Source organism: Callithrix jacchus, chromosome 3, assembly GCF_049354715.1.
Source record: "Callithrix jacchus isolate 240 chromosome 3, calJac240_pri, whole genome shotgun sequence".
NCBI classification, from domain to species: domain Eukaryota; kingdom Metazoa; phylum Chordata; class Mammalia; order Primates; family Cebidae; genus Callithrix; species Callithrix jacchus.
In genome coordinates, this window is record NC_133504.1 from 186720017 (window position 1) to 186736886 (window position 16870).

Consider the following 16870-nt stretch of genomic DNA (forward strand, 5'->3'; position numbering starts at 1 on the left):
TATCTACAAATGCAGGGGATGCAGGGGACCCTGGTTCCTTACCATAGGTCCCCAAATCACCCATCAACCTTGTCCCCTAGGTAGGTTAATATGGGTGTGAAGGCCCTACCCCGGGTGACCAGGGGAATCCCTCACTCCCCTCACATTGAATAACACATTCATTCATTCATTCAAACAGACAGGAATACAGCACCTCCCACACCCCAGGCCTAGCCCTCAAGAGCTTGCATCCTCCTGGGGTGAGAAGCTGAATGTAACACCAAAGCTTTGGTCTCCCAGTCAGAGGGCCACCTGGGCCACATGGGTGACAGATACCCAGAATAAAAGGGAGTGACACAAACACAGCTCCTAACTCACACACTCACAGCCCAGGTGGAGGTTGGCAAATACGCAGGGCATCAAGCACACAGGGCGTGCCATCCAGATGGGAGCCCAGGGCACAGGGAGGCAGGGGCCAGGGGACCAGGCAGGGCACAGCAGAGGAGCAAGGAGCCATCAGTCAGCTGGGAGCAGGGAAGATGGGCACTCCAGGATGCAGTTCAGGGCTACACGAGGAGGGAGGAGGCCACACGTGGCCCTTTCTGGGAGCGTGGCTGGAAAGTCCAGGGCCAACTCTCACGCAGCTGTCCCCAGCTGCTACTGCCAGGGTGAAGCAAGGGGAAACCTGAGTAAAAGAGTTTTATTCAGGGAACTCTCCTGGCTGCCCCATCCAGAGGCTGCCCTGAGGTCAGGCTGGGGGCAGAAGACTGCAGCCAGGATGGCGGTGGTGGCCCAGGGACATTCTGTGGGGAAGACCCTGTTGTTCCTGCGACAGGGGAAGCTGTCCACGCGGAGAGGTTGCTGGAGGAAGAGCGACTTGGGGAAGCCCACAAGCTGGTGGGTACAGCTCGCCAGCACCCTATCCCACAGCCGAGGGCCCTGCCTCTCCTGCCCATTCAGCCTGCCCTGCCAAAGAGCTACATGGCCTCCACAGCATGAAGTCCCCAAGCTGACAGCCACAGCGTAGGGTGAGTATTGGGGCCACAGAGCCTGGCCTACTCTGCCACCTGCACGTCTGCCACACCTCGGTCCACCCAAGTGACAGCAAACCAGTGTCAGCCCAGGGAATGCCACATGGCCATCGAGGAGGCTGGGAGGACAACTGGCTTCAGAACACAGCAGCTGGGGCAGGCCTAGGGCCCCTGCAGACCAGCCCCCCTGGAAAACAGTGTTCCAGGCACCCCCAGATCACTGGTGCCTGGCATAGTGCCTGGCATGCAGAGGGGCTCTGGACCTGGGGCTGAATGTGACAGCTGCTGGATGCCATGTGGGATGACCCACATCCCTGCCCTCCCCCATACCCTAAGTCCTCCTGGTGAGGGGACAGGCATGGAGGCGGGTCTGGCTTCCTCCCATGCTCTGGTAGTGATTCCAAGGGAAAGCAACACTGCATGAGAATGGGGATGAGGTGAGGATACTTCCTCTACCTGGAAAATGGAGATCATAGGTCACCTAGCCTTCCCCCTGGGGATGTGATGAACATCAGCTCAGAGATGCCAAAGCGCTTCGAAATAGAACTGCTGCCGGGAGGAAGAGGAGGTTCTTGGGCTGGCCCTTCCGAGTTTCTCCTGCTGGATAACCGCTGCATGGTGTGTGAGTTCCCAGGCTGCCATCATCAATTACCACAGAGTCTGTGGCTTAAAACAACAGAGACAAGTCCTCTCACAGCTCCGGGTGCATCTACAGGACTAAAATCAAAGTGCTGGCAGGGCCGGTGCCTTCCAGAGCTTCAGGGCACACTCTGCCCCAGGGCCCCTCAGCTGCCGGTGGCTGCACTCCTTGGTGCCCCTTGGCTTGTGGACCCATCACCCCAGTCTCTGCCTCATCCTCTGTATCTCCCTCACCCAGCTCTCTTTTCTCTTAGGAGAACACCAGCCATCAGATTTAGGACCAGTTACCAGAGAGCAAAACCAGGATAATCTCATCTTCAGATCTTATTTAATTACTTCTGCAAAGACTCCTATTTCCAAATGTGTCACATTCACAGTTACTGCAAATTAGATCTTGGACATATTTTGCTGGGAGACAAAGTTCGACCCTCTATTTATGGGAAGAAAATTCTAACTTTGCAAGAAACATATTCATAGCGAGGAAAGAATCAGACCAAAGAATCATCCCATCTGGACCCCACCAGCCCAGGCCTCTGAGGACGGGATTTGCCGAGAACTGATCTGTGAAATGGACATAACAAACGCTTTGCTTGGACACCCGCCCTTGCATGTCCAGTGAATGTCCACCTACAACCAACATGTGATGAAGGGAGGAGGGAAGGACCACGGTGGGGGAAGAGGAGCCAAGTCTGGGTGCTAGTCCATTTGGGATCATGGATATTCCCGGGGCACCCTCTATGCATTAAAGTCTGCGATGGGCCAGGCACAGTGGCTCATGCCTGTAATCCCAACACTTTGGGAGGCCAAGACAGGTAGATCGCCTGAGGTCAGGAGTTTGAGACCAACCTCACCAACATGGTGAAACCCCATCTCTACTAAATACAAAAACTTGGCTGGGTGTAGTAGTGTGCACCTGTAATCCCAGCTCTTTGGAAGGCTGAGACAGAAGTTCTTGAGCCCAGGAAGCAGAGGTTGCAGTGAGCTGAGATCACGCCATTGCACTCCAGCCAGGTGACAAGAGCAAACTCTGTCACAAAATAAATAAATAAAGTTAGTCTGTGATGGATGCAGGGAGTGTGATGATGCCATGCGTAGGGACGGGGTGGGGGACCACAGTAAACAGCAGGGCAGCTATTGCGGGGTGGTGCATAGACTGTGCTAAACAACTCCCCTCTCTTTCTGAAGGATGGAGCATTCCCAGAGGCCTTTAAAGGGACAATGCTTGATCTGAGTCCACATCTAAGCAGGGGTCACTCGGGGGAGAGAGGGAGGGGGCACCCCAACTGAGGAAACAGCACCATGAGCCCAGGCAGGACGCCCAGCAGCAAGGTGTGATCATGGGTGCAGGAGGAAGAGTGGCCAACTACTTAGTTTCAGAAGAGGAATGGATGGAGGTGGCAGGGAATTGGGGAAAACACGCCCCACCAGATAGCAAGGTTGTCACCAATACTTAAGGTCGCATGATATTGGTGCAAGGATGAACCAACAGGTCCACGGAACAAGATGGAACCCGTACTGTGCACATCAGGAAATGACAGTACAGAGAGGATGTTCCGTTCCAGTGGAAAAGGGTAAACCATTCACTCGGCGGTGCTGGGAGATTGTTTTCCTTTTGGGGAAAAAAAATTAAATCCCTACCTCAAACCCTACACAAAAATAAATTCTAAGTAAATTCAAGATTTAACTGTGAAAAGCAAAACTGAAAACCTTGTGCAAGACGTTATAGAAAACTATTGTTATTGGAACCCTGAACTAGGATAAGACTTCTTCAGCAAGCCCAAAGAACAAACCATCGAAAGAGAAATGCTTTCTGCTACATTAAAATCATCATAAACAAAGAGAAAAGACAAGCTACGTGCAGGGAGAATGCATTCACCACAGCTGAAATGAACGATGATTCACAGATGAGGCACACAAGGAACTCCGAGATAGCAGCAAGAAGTCAAAGGACCCACTAAGAGAGTTTGTACAAATCAGAGAACGGTGTTTTCTAGAAGAGGTCAAGAAAAATGCCTCATAACATATGAAAAGCTCTCCGGAGAAATGGAAATTAAAATCACATGAGAGACCATCAGCAGTTACGAGATTGGCAAAATCTAAAAGCTTGCAAATGTTAGCCATAAAGCTGCACTCGAATGGACTGAAAACTTATGGATTATCTTGAACAACAAGATGACATGCTTCTGTCTGATAAACTGGTATTAAGGAGGCTTCGGACCATAATAAGAAAAACACAGAAGATCCAAAATAGCAAAAATCATTAATAAGGCTCTTAAGTGTTTCCGTGTATTTGCATCTTTGTGACTGTATCTGCAGTGAAACTTTTCTTGTTTGAAGTCCTGTGGATTCCAAAGCCAAATACATTTTATAAATGATTTTAGGATCAGACGTCAGTTTGGATTACTTTAATACAGCCCTTTAATGTTGACTCTAGTCATGGGGCATTGACATGTAACTTGTCTTTCTACTGTTTTAATATGTATTGTACTAATTAGATCATAAGGTACCCAAGGCCAGGGATCTTCTGTCTGTTGTGCCTGAATTCAGCGTGTCTAATAAAGGCCCATGCACACTATAGGCACTCAATAAAACTTACATATTTATGGCAAAAAAAAAAAAAGCTCGCCTCCTGGTGAGGACTGATGGCATCCATACGCTGTTGGCATAGGTGGCAGTACATACAGTAAAGCTGACGTGCACACCCAAACCCCAGCAATTTCTCTCCAGTAAACACCCTAGAGAAACTCTTAAGAGTTCAAATCTCGGGAGACATGATCGTACAAATGAGGGAACAAGGCGCAGCCGTAGAAATTAGCACATCGCCCTACACACATGGACACCGAACACGAAGTGAAGGAGGCTCCTGAAGCACAGCGTGTTCCGTTTATATAAAGCCCAGAAGTCTCGTGCAGCTCGATGCTAGATGGTTTAAGGCTGTAGCTCTGCGATGCAACTTAAAACCAGGCAATGGTGGGATTTTTATTAGCACAGTGGTTACTTTTGTGGGCAGGGAGGAACTCAGAGAGTAAGAGGCTCGATGCTGGCACAGATCCACAGTTGTGATTTGTTATCATGTCCGTAACCCACATACGCGATGATACATTGCGTATCATCGTATGTATCAAATCTTACATAATTTTAAATGCATAAAAGTAGAAATTAAGAGTATCAAGGATTAAAAAAATAGCAATAGGGTGGAGATAATTCATCCGGTGTGCCGTGGAATATTAATGAGGGTCAGCAGTTTGGAAAGGGTACCATGGGAGGTGACATCCTGTAGTGGGAGCTCCAAGGTGGAGGAGCTGGTGTCTGCACGGTGATGTGGGGGAGTGACAGTCCACTCACCCAAGTGGCAAACACACCTGCTGAGCCCCGTGAGTTCCTGGGCTGTGCTGGGACCTGCGCGGGAACATGAGTGACTCAAACAGTCATCAACAGAGAAAAGGACACTTCTCAAGCCTTCAGACATTATGTTTCTTGATGGGGCTGGTAGTGAAATGGGGGTCCTTAATCTACATCTCTGATCTTTTTGGTGACAGAAAAGACAACTAGACAGTATCATATTCTTCTCCCTCTCCCCTCCCTCTTCTCCCCTCCCCTTCTCCCCTCTCTCTCTTTTCTCTTCCTCCCTCTCCCTCTCCCTCTGGAACTTCATCTAACTTCGGAGATGTACCCAAGTTAGACAGCTCAGGGCAAAGCAGACCAGTCTGCAGCCAGCCTGGCAGGCAGAAATGGCAGGGACCTGGTGCCCAAGGCAGGGTGGGGAGGGGAAAAGCAAGGCAGGTGGCTATCCTGCTTTCAGGTGTCCCCACTAGACCACGGACCCCAGGAGTTGGGACGCCTTCATCCTTTCAGTGCTTGGGTATGCTGAGTGACTAAACAAAAAATCCAACCATGAGCTGCCCAGGGGAAGGACACACTCACTCATCTCCAGTCCTCTCGGGGGCGTGGCTCGGGAAATACTGAGGGAATCAGATAGGCCTGAAGGACACCTGGAGCACTGCAGAGGGCAAGCCCGGCCCTCCAGCCTCACCCCACCCCATCCTTCTGTCCCTTCAGCTGCATGAGTGTTCTCACAGATCCTCCGACACACCACACGCAGCCCCACCTCGGGCCTTCGCACCTGCCCAGGCGGGTACTTCTTTCCAGAGCGGGTGCTTATCACCCTCTCTGGAAGGGGATTTTCAGCGTAATGGTTTCCTTCCACATTCTTGTCCTTCCCTCCAGTGTTGGCCAGAGTGTGCTGAGGAAAATGCATCGAGGCTCAGCTCTGCCTTTGTAGGTCATCTAGGGTTTTATAAAGGAGGAGGAGACATTTTTTTTTTCTTTTTTGCCTTTTCGAACTTACTGGGGAGTGGGTCATTTCTGTGTATAAAAATTTGTAATATTTAAGGTATATGTATCTTACTATTCTGAATAAACACAATGGACCATTGAATCACACACAAAAAAGAGCTCCTGTCCCCGACACCTGCTGGGCTCCCTCCTTACCTCGTTCGGCGGCCTGCACCCAAGGTCTGTTTCTCCGCAGACCACCCTACACAAGGGTGTGCCCCTCCCCACCAAGCCATTCTCTTTCCCCTTCCTGGCTTCCCTCTCCGTTCTTCTTCCACGTTCTTACCCCACCAGTGATTAGACACGAAAATTATTTGTCGATCCATGTATTGCTGCCTGCTCCCACTAGATGTGAGCTTCAGGAGAAGGACATTTCCGGCCTTTTCACCACTGTGTCCCCAGGCTACAACTGTCTGTTCCCCACCATGCTGGGTCCTTGACCAACACAAAATGAATTAAGGTTGCAGTAGTAGAAGGTATTCTATTGATTGATTGATTTTTGAGACAGTCTCGCTCTTGTCACTGATTGATTGATTGATTAATCGATTGATTGATTTTTGGGATGGAGTCTCGCTCTTGTCACCCAGGCTGGAGTGCAATGGCACAATCTCGGCTCACTGCAACCTTCACCTCCCAGGTTCAAGCAATTCTCCTATCTCAGCTTGCCGAGTAGCTGAGATTACAGGCATGCGCGACCACACCCAACTAATTTTTGTACTTTTAGTAGAGATGGGGTTTCTCCATGTTGGCTTGGCTGGTCTCAAACTCCTGACCTCAGGTGATCTGCCCACCTCAGCCTCCCAAAGTGCTGGGATAACAGGCATGAGCCCCTGCACCCAGCCTGCAGAAGGTATTCTAGAAGAGTGAAGATGAGAAGATAGGAGTCACTCTAACCCCATTTGGCCTCAATCACTCTGGGCTGTCGGCCTTGGACCTACCATCATTTGGAAGGAGCCCATGTCACAGGGGACCCCCACCTTGGCCACAGTCATCCCAGGAGGGACCCCAAGACATTACCAAAGAGCCTGCTCTCATGGTTGTGTGTGACCAGGAAGGAAAGGGGGTTTCATTTGAGCCAAGTCCTGGGGTGTATCCAGGGCCCTGGACTCCAACTGACAAGTAGCCCAACGGCCCTGCATGGTACACACCTTGAAGGTGCCCCAGGGTTAATGGTTCAAACACCTTGAAACTGGGGACAAATTGCTCTATTTTAAGGAATGATCTGAAATCCTGCAGGGCAGAGAGAGCTGGATGTTCATGGTAATAAAAGCTGACACGGGAAGAATGGCCATATTAACCATGCGCTGCGAAGCCGTCACACACGGCACACGTCCACTCGGGAGAGACAGAGAGCAGGAAGCCCCTCTGGGCAAGACGGCAGAATGCCTGCCTGCCACCACATCGCCACACTGCGGGGCACGCTGCCCAAACAGGGCCCACAACTCTGGGAGGAGAGAGAATCACTGTGATCCAAGCCTTTTATAAATTATTCAGTGATCTGAGATGCTGTTTTGTGACAAATGTAAGCCCAAACTCTGCATTTGCTCCATGTCCAGGACGCTGTTCTCCGATTACTGCACATCTAACCCAGCTGCTGCCATAAAATGTAATTGGCAGACACTAGAAACAGATGAGGCAATCGCCCATTGGCCTGGGAGCCACTCTGATAGTGAGACGTGATAGGCTGGCACGGGTGCACCCTACATCCAAACAAGCCTCATCTGCATCAGGGATGGGACAGATACCAAGAACATCAGCCTTAAGAATACAGGATTAGGGACTGAAATCACCCCCCGCCAATCCAGCAAATGCTGAGACCCTCCGGGTTTCCCAGCCCAGTTCTCAAGATTGGTTGGGACGGGTAAGCTGGGGGACCACACCCCTCCTGAAATCCCCCAGGGAGGGGAATCACAAGTCACTTCGATGTTTATGCATGTTAGCGCCATTAAATCTTGTAACACTTTCATTCATTCATTCATTCATTCAGTGGGTTGGCACTGGGCTAGCCACTAGAGAAGGAAGCAATGGGGGAAAGGAGGTCCCTGTCCCGTGAGGGAGGCATGCGCGTTGGCCCATTTTACAGGCAAAGAAGTCATAGGTGAGGGTGGCCTGGGAGCTGCAGACTCATGCTCTGCCTGGCTCTGCTGGCCCTCAGACTGCTCTCTCAACCACAAGGACCTGGGTCTCCAGAGGACAGACGGAGCACGTGGTCCAATCAATGGCCTATGGCAGGTCCCATGAGGAGGGAGACCCGGTATCATTGTCTTTTCGGTGCCAGAGCTAAGCAAAAAGCCTGGCACAAAGCGGGTGCTCAGAAATCATTTGCTGAATGAATAAATGAGGAATTGGGGATGGAAGAGGATTTGGTCTGGAAAAGAGATACCCAGGGACATACCTCTGTCCTCAGGCATCTAAAGGGCCACCAAGCACCAGGAACCAGCCTGTTCCCCGAGGCCTGGAACAGGGTGGGGGGTGGGCTTCTGGGGTGTGAAGACAAATGGAAGCAATGTGTTTCTTTTCCATGTAGGAACAAGCACTTCTGTGATCACAGCCGCTCAGGGTGGGGTGAGTGAGTCCCACCTTCGGAAGCTGTGCTGCTTGGTCACTGGGGACCATCAAGCCAAGGTACATTGAGCCTAACTTGAAGTCCACAGGGTCTTTCCATATGCCCGGGAAATCCTCGGGGATTTCACCTTCAAAGAAACAAGCAAACCTCCCCTCACTACAGCTGCGTGGACTGAACAAGCAAACACAGGCTGGGTGTCTGAAAGACGGTGACTGGGGTATGGCCTCAGCCTTGGGTGAGATCCTCCCCTGCCCTTCTTCCTTCTTCTAGCCCTCCCTCTATCCCTCCCTTTTTCCCCTCCATCATTCCTTCCTTCCTTCCTTCCTCTCATTCCATAACATTTATTGAGTTCCCAGACATGCCACCCAGATACAACCTGTGCCAGGTCCTGGCATTCCTTCTAGGGGGCTAGAAAGACAATCAATCAGTTCCAGATATTCTGGAAAAGAGCAGGCAAGGTAATATGACAGAAGGATGTTGCGCACTTCCTGATCCTCTCCTTCCAATGAGGGTCTATTTTCATTTTATTTGAGCAATACCCAATATTTACACTATTCTAATACTCAGACCTCTAGTAACTGGGACTGAAAAACCTTGGCTATGTCCTGGATGCCTCTTTCTCTCACACCCACATCTAATGCCGTGGCTCTGCCTTCAAACAGTATCCCAGACCTGTCCGCTATTGCCACCTGAACCCCTCCCCTCTACTACACTGCTGTCACCCTGGGCTACATGTTCCAGAAGCATCTTCACTGACTCCCACTTCTCAGCCCTTCCTCACTGCTGTCTGTTCTCAACACCTGGCCAGAGCAACTCTCCTTAATGCCCAAACCTTTCAACCCATGCCACTGCTGCAGACCTTAACGGCTTCCTGTCCACTGCAGCAAACCCAGGTTCCACACAGTGGCCCAGGAACCCCAGTCATCTGCCCATGGCCTGCCTCAGCACTCCTTGGACCTCATGACCTCCTCCCTTCCTCAGCCCACCCGACTCTAGCCACACCTCAGGGCCTCTGCAGCCACTGTTCCCTGCCTAGAATGTTGTTCCTCAGATACCCACACACTCACTCAGCCAGCATCCCAGAGTCCCTCAATATTCCTTCTTAGCAAAGCCTCCCCTGCCCAGCCAGTCTTCAGTAGAAACCTACTGCCCAACTGCCTCCCCTCCCATCACCTTTCTTGGCCTTCTTTTTCTCCCTGGCACTCAGCATCTGCTGGCATAGAATAGGTGACCCCCATGGGACCTGTTTCTATTTACTGTATGTGTTTCCTTCATGACTGCATCGCCTGTGAATGGTAGCCCTGTGTCCCCTATTTACAGGCTCATGGGAGGCCCTATAAATAACCAACTTGACAGTTTTGTGTGAAGTCCCAGACACTGACCCAAGAGAGAAGAAAACTTATGTCCACACAAAGACTTATGCATAACGTTCATGGCAACTTCATCCAATAGACAAAAGCCTGTGAGCAACCTAAACATCTATCAACAAAACAATGGACAAGGACACTGCATAGACATAGCAGTGGAATACTACTTGGCAACTAAAAAAAAAAACCAAAAACTGAGAATTCTGCTTCTAGTAATGCTAAGTAATGCAAAGTAGGTCCTATCAGACCAACCCTCCCGCAAATAACAACCATGAACTCTGGGAAAAATATAAAAAAGAACCACCGAAAGCTCTGAAGGGCAATCAAAAGCAGATGGGTGCTGGAGGGGCCGATGCGTAGGAAGGGAAAAGCACCAAATGTTTCATGCTTTGCGGCTGTTGGCCCGAGGGCTGTACTCCTCCTGCACCGTTCAGAGAGCTGCAAATGCGATAGAAATCCACCATCTCAGTGGCCTTAAGAAGTAGCTGACGGCATGTGGGGCAATCTCAGATGCTGGAAACTGGCACAGAATGAGGGGGAAGAAAGATGAGGAGCACCAAGTCCCATGTATGAAGTCTGCCCAGGTCTCTGTCTTCTCAGGACAGATGCCAAATGGCCCAGCAAAGGCTAAAAGAATTAAATGGAGGTTTTAGCTGCTACCCTCTGCAACGGGGATATTTTACAGTCTGAGCTCAGCCAACTTAACTGCCTGTAACACAAAAACAATTAGGAGTAACACAATAGAACCCAGAGTGTCTACAACATACCACTCACAAAATTCAGGATACAAATCAAAATTACTCGATGTAAGAAGAAATTAAACCCAAAAGAAAAGAAAATCAACTGAGACTGACCCCAAATGCTGGAATTAGCAGACCACAATTTTAAAGTAGGTATTCATACTATGCTCAAGAATTTAAAGGAAAATATATTCATAATGAATTAAAAGATAAGTAATCTCAGCAAAGAAATAGAAACTACCAAATAATAAATTAAATGGAAAATCTAGAACTAAAAAATAAACTATCTGAAATTTTAAAAATTCACTGGATCTACTAAAAGGCAGATAACAAATTCCAGAAGAGTCAGTGAAAGGGAAGGGAGACTGAGAGAATTTTTACTCTATCTGAAAAACAAAGGAGAGAAGTTAAAATAATAAACTAGCCACATGCACCTGTGGGCCAAACAGCAAACAGTCTTCCATGAGTGTGACTATTGTCAAAGCAGGTGACAAAACAATGAGGCACAAAAGTGTAACAATGGCTGAAAATGGCCCCAATTTTTGTGAAACGCATGAATTTACAGATCCAAGGAGTTCCGTGAATCTCAAGCAGGGAAAAACACAAAGAAAACCACATAAAGGCACATCACAGTTAAACTACTAAAAACTAAGTATAAACAAAAACTCTGGAGAAAAAAATGACACATTACAAACCAGGGAACAATGACTTGAATCACCATCGACTTCACATCAGAAACAATGGAGGCCACAAGGCAGTGGAATGACATCTTTAAAGCGCTTGAAAAAAAGCCTGTCAACCTAGAATATTATATTTAGTGAAAATATCCTTCAATGATGAAGATGAAATAAAGACGTTTTCAGATTTTAAAACACTAAAAGAATGCATTGCCTGCAGACCTGCACTACAAAGAATGCTAACACAAGTTCTTCAGAATGGAAACATTTTCAGGAAGCAACGAAGAACACTGGAAATGATAAAACACGTGAGCAAACATAAAAGACCACTTTGCTCTTAATGTCTGCACAATACATATGATTATTTAAAGCAAAAATCATTACATTGTATTATGAGGTTTACAGTATATATCGATATGTTTGATAATCACAGCAAGAGGATGAAGGAGGAAGTACAAGTACCTATTTTTAGTCATGAAAACTTAAGGATGTGTAGTATAATCCTAGAGCAAACATTAAAAACATAATGCAGCTGGGTGCCGTGGCTCACGCCTGTAATCCCAGCACTTTAGGAGGCCGAGGTAGGGTGTATCACTTGAGGTCAGGAGTTCAAGACCAACCTGGCCAACACGGTGAAACCCTGTCTCTACTAAAAATACAAAAATTAGCTGGGCGTGGTGACACACACCTGTAATCCCAGCTACTCGGGAAGCTGAGGCAGGAGAATCACTTGAACCCAGGAGATGGAGGTTGTAGTGAGCTGAAATCATGCTACTGCACTCCAGCCTGGGCAACCGAGTGGGACTCTATCTCAAAAAAATTTTTTTAATTAAAAAAAAATGTCCCAGCTACTCGGGAGGCTGAGGCAGGAGAATTGCCTGAACCCAGGAGGCGGAGGTTGTGGTAAGCTGAGATCGCACCATTGCACTCCAGCCTGGGTAACTAGAGCAAAACTCCATCTCAAAAAAAAAAAAAAAAAAGAATGAAAATAAAAATCCAAGAATGAAATACTGCTTCCTGCAACAATGTGGATGAATATCATAGAAATGCTGGGCAGAAGAAGCCAAACACAACACTCCACACTGCATGATTCTACTCACACGACATTCTAACACAGGCACACTAACATGTTGGCTCTTCAGCAAGCAGAAATGATTGGCTCTTCAGGTGTGGTGGTGGGGAGATGATGGACAGCTGATTTAAAGGGGAGCAAGGGATTTTTTCTGAGGTGATAAAAATGTTCAACATCTATTTTATGTAATGATTACATGTTTGTCAAAACTCATCAAATTGAACATGTGATATCTGTACACTTTACTGTACATAACTGCCTCAATTAAAAATTATTAAATCATGGAAGTTTACATGGGTCTCTGTATTTTGATTTTGGCCTTTAGACAGAAAACAAACATCACCTGGAACACAGTTCTGCCAACATTCCACAACAGATCTTATTCACATGGAAACAGATTACAGTCACAAAAATAAAGCACCTGTGAGGCCACAAGAGGCCTCTCTGATAAGTGACTTTCAAAGAGCAATCAATGAGAAGGGCTCAGTCACGAAAATATCTAGGGAAAGAACTTTCAGGCACGGGAGATATGAAAGCAAAGATCCTGAGTAGGTGTTCCAGTTACCTACTGTTGTGTAACAAACAGCCCCTTAAAACAATTCATTACCATCTGCTATAGTGGTTGTGCAGACTGACTGGGCTTAGCTGAGCTGTTCCCTCTTGGTGTTTCTCATGAAGCTGCAGACAGCAGTGAGGGCTGCACTCATCCGAAGGCCCAACTGGATTGGATGTCCAAGATCGCTCTTTCATATGTCTGGTGGTCCATGCTGGCCATCAGCTGAGAGTTCACTTGGGGCTGTCAACCAGAGCATCCACACATGGCCTCTCATGTGGGTTGCCATTCTCACATCATGACTGCTGGCTCGCCCAGGACAAGCATCTCCAGAGCAAACTCAAAAGACCCAGAAGGAAGTTCCACGGCTTCTTATGACTCAGCCTCAGACGTCTGAGGAGGAAGATCAAGGGTGAGTCCTAGGTATGGGGCCTGAAGAACTAAGATGGGAACGATCAGCCAGGACAGTGGGAATGACAGTGAGGAAGAGGGCTGGAGAGAGAACTCCAAAGTCCCATCTGAGTCATGTTAAGTTTGCAATGCCTGGTGTAGACATCTAAGTCAATGTCAAGTTGCAGCTGGGAACAAAAGCACAGGAGCTCAGGGACAAGGCCTGGGCCTCAGTTTCCCCAGCTATAAAATAAAGGGTTTGGACTGGGTGATTTTGGAAGACCTTCCTGCCTCCAACCACATGCAACACTGGGAACATTAAGTTCTTGGGCAAATGTACTGCTGCTATAGCGACATTGTGGGAAAGCTGCACTTCATGCTGCTGAAGGCTAGACCATATTTCATTTCTCCAAGCTGGCCTCTTATGGGACGAGCCTCAGGCCACCAGCTCATTTCAGCCACAGGGAATCTGAAGGGAGCACTGGCTTCACGTAGGACTCTGCCCTGAGAAGCCCAAAGTTGCTTTTGCCAATCTCCCCCTAGAAAAAGATGGCTACTGAGCACTCTGGCCATCTAGGGGGAAGAGCAGCAATAAATTATGACACATGAAAACAATTCATCCAGCAGCTGCCCTTGGCCAAAAATCTCAAACAGCCACTCCCAGAGACAAGGAGAACGAGGAGAGACAGCAGCTCTTTTCTCCAAATGCGGCAAGCTGGATCACCAGCAACCGGCCAGCCACAGAGGCTGGGGTCGACCTGGGCAACATGTCAAGTGTCCACAGGTATATTCTAGGCATGGTCCCACGCTAAGAAATTTACAAGCCCTAGGTTTGTAAACAGAACTTGGGGAAAAGGAAGCCAAGAGAGCTTACATAATTTGTCCAAATATATGAACATGGTTAAGAGGTTAGGCCCTTGACGTGAAAGCATCTGGGCTAAAAAATGCTCCATCTCCTGTGATCTGAGAATTTACCTTCTCTGACCTTCAGTTCCTTCATATGGACATGAGTCAATAAAAGTGCCTACCTCATTAGATTACTGAGGATTTAATGAGATAGCCCAAATGAAGCCCTGGCCATGGAGGCCAGGACATAGCAAGCATTCAACAAATGTTGGCTGCTATTATGTTTTTCTGATCCCAAACCTCAATTAGTCTAAAAGATGAAGTTGGTAATTATCACTATCATCAGTTAATCATGAGTCAGCACTCAAGGGGACTTTTTTTTTTTTTTTTTTTTTTTGAGACGGAGTTTCGCTCTTGTTACCCAGGCTGGAGTGCAATGGCGCGATCTCAGCTCACCGCAACCTCCGTCTCCTGGGTTCAGGCAGTTCTCCTGCCTCAGCCTCCTGAGTAGCTGGGATTACAGGCACGTGCCACCATGCCCAGCTAATTTTTTGCATTTTTAGTAGAGACGGGGTTTCACCAAATTGACCAGGATGGTCTTGATCTCTTGACCTCATGATCCACCCGCCTCGGCCTCCCAAAGGGCTGGGATTACAGGCTTGAGCCACCGCGCCCGGTCCCTTTTTTTTTTGAGACAGAGTCTTGCTCTGTCACCAGGCACCAGGCTGGAGTGCAGTGGTGCGATCTGGGCTCACTGCAACCTCCTCCTCCCGGGTTCAAGCAATTCTCCCGCCTTAGCCTCCCGAGTAGCTGGGACCACAGGCACATGCCACCATGCCCAGCTAATTTTTGCATTTTTTTAGTAGAGATGGGGTTTCACCATGGTATTGATCTCTTGACCTCATCATCTGCCCCCGTCAGTCTCCCTAAGTGCTGGGGTAACAGGCATGAGCCACCACGCCTGGCCAGCACTGTACACTTTTATAACATTTACCTTCAGAGCAAACCTCAAGGTAGGAAAACTATCCTCAGAATACAGGTGAGAACACTGAGGCTCACAGAGGTTGATCAACCTGCCCAAGATGGCAGAGCTGGCAAGGGGTGAACTGGGACTTCCACTTACATGATGACATGGCACTGCCTGTCGTGAACAGTCTGTCTTGCCTAACGCCCTTGAGGTCTTTGGGGTATGGCCAGCAAACTCCAGGGAATCAGGCAATTCTGGGGTTCACGCCACTTCTGCTTGCAGGTGGGGCAGTTCAATACGGTTCTTCAGACAGCCCCTGGCACTGGCCAAGATGAGATGCTAGAACCCAGAGACTTGAGATGCATGACCTCAAAATGATCCCTCCCATCCTACCTGCCCTTTTGCACTGTGACTCTGCCACTCCTTCCACCAAAAGGTGGAGTCTGTTTCCCCTCGACTTAAATCCTGGGTTGATGTGTAACTTGCCTTGTGCAATGGAAAGAGAAAGAAGTGACTGTGTGACTTAAGAGCTCAAGCAGTTTTCACTTTTGCCCTCTGGCAGCCCTGGACTGCCCCAAAAGAAGGTGGGATATCCTACTAGACTCTCTATATGAGGAGAGAGAGGCCCAGCCAGCCTCCAGCTGTTCTAACTCACCCAGCTGAGGCACCTTGCATCACCCAGGCCCAGACGAGCTTCCAGATGACAGCTGAAAGTCACTAAGTAACCTCAGGTGAGACCAGCAGAAGACCCACCAGCTGAGACTGGCCCAGATCACAAACTCTTGAGCAAATAAATGGTTATTTTAAGCCACCGAATTTTGGGATGGTTTGTTATACAGCAATAGCTAACTAATACACAATATAAGGTTCAAGTGCCCACTCCTCATGTCTTCACTAAAGCGGTCTCCTTCAAGACCTCTGACCCTCTGGGCAAATCATTTTTCTTCCTTAGAATTTACTTTCCTCGTCTCCATGAAATGGGAGGGTTGAACATGATTGCTGAAATACCTCTCAGCTCTGAAAATCCAGTAAACTTAGAAAACAAATCAAAGTTAGGATGACCTGTAGAGCAAAAAACAATGATGTAGCATTTGATGCTGGGCACAGTGACACATGTCTGTAGTCTCAGGTACTCAGGAAGATCGCTGAAGCCCAGGAGTTTGAGGCCAGCCTAGGCTACATAGTGAGACCCCACTCTTTAAAAATAAGAATAAACTATGTAGTATTGTTCAAGTGGGTAGCTAGGCAGACATGAGCAGGGCAGGAGAGCCAGCCCCAAACAAGGAATGTCAGGTGACCATCAGGTGATGGTCAAGTGGTTGTTAAACTGTCTCTCTAAAATAATAACTGGTCGCAGCTGGCACCAGGGAAGGGCAGTCTCCCAATAGAAACACGTGAAGCTGGCGACCAGCAGCTTCCTGACAGGATCTAAGAGTTGGGCGAGTGGGCTCGAACATGCATACTAAGAGGCAAAGTAGCCGAGTTTAACTGTAGTATGACCTTCTAGGAACACTCCACTGGTAAGGGAAAAATGCCTCAAATGAGCACACGCACAACTTCAGTAAACACATTAGGACACAGCCCCTCCCAAGTGCTGGCAGGCCACTGCACATGTGGACAGTCCATCCCCACAAAAAAAAAAAAGGGAGGATAGACACAAAATCCCAGAAGACTGCCAACATATAAAACCCCTAGTCATAGGCCAAAC

At 48.4% G+C, this 16870-nt stretch overlaps 1 protein-coding gene across 12 annotated transcripts in view; it reads right to left on the minus strand.

Annotated features, from left to right (window-relative positions):
* The window catches only part of PPP2R2C (protein phosphatase 2 regulatory subunit Bgamma), a 249909-nt gene that overhangs the window by 175760 nt on the left and 57279 nt on the right, over positions 1–16870 (minus strand). The gene's annotated exons all lie outside the window — the stretch shown is intronic.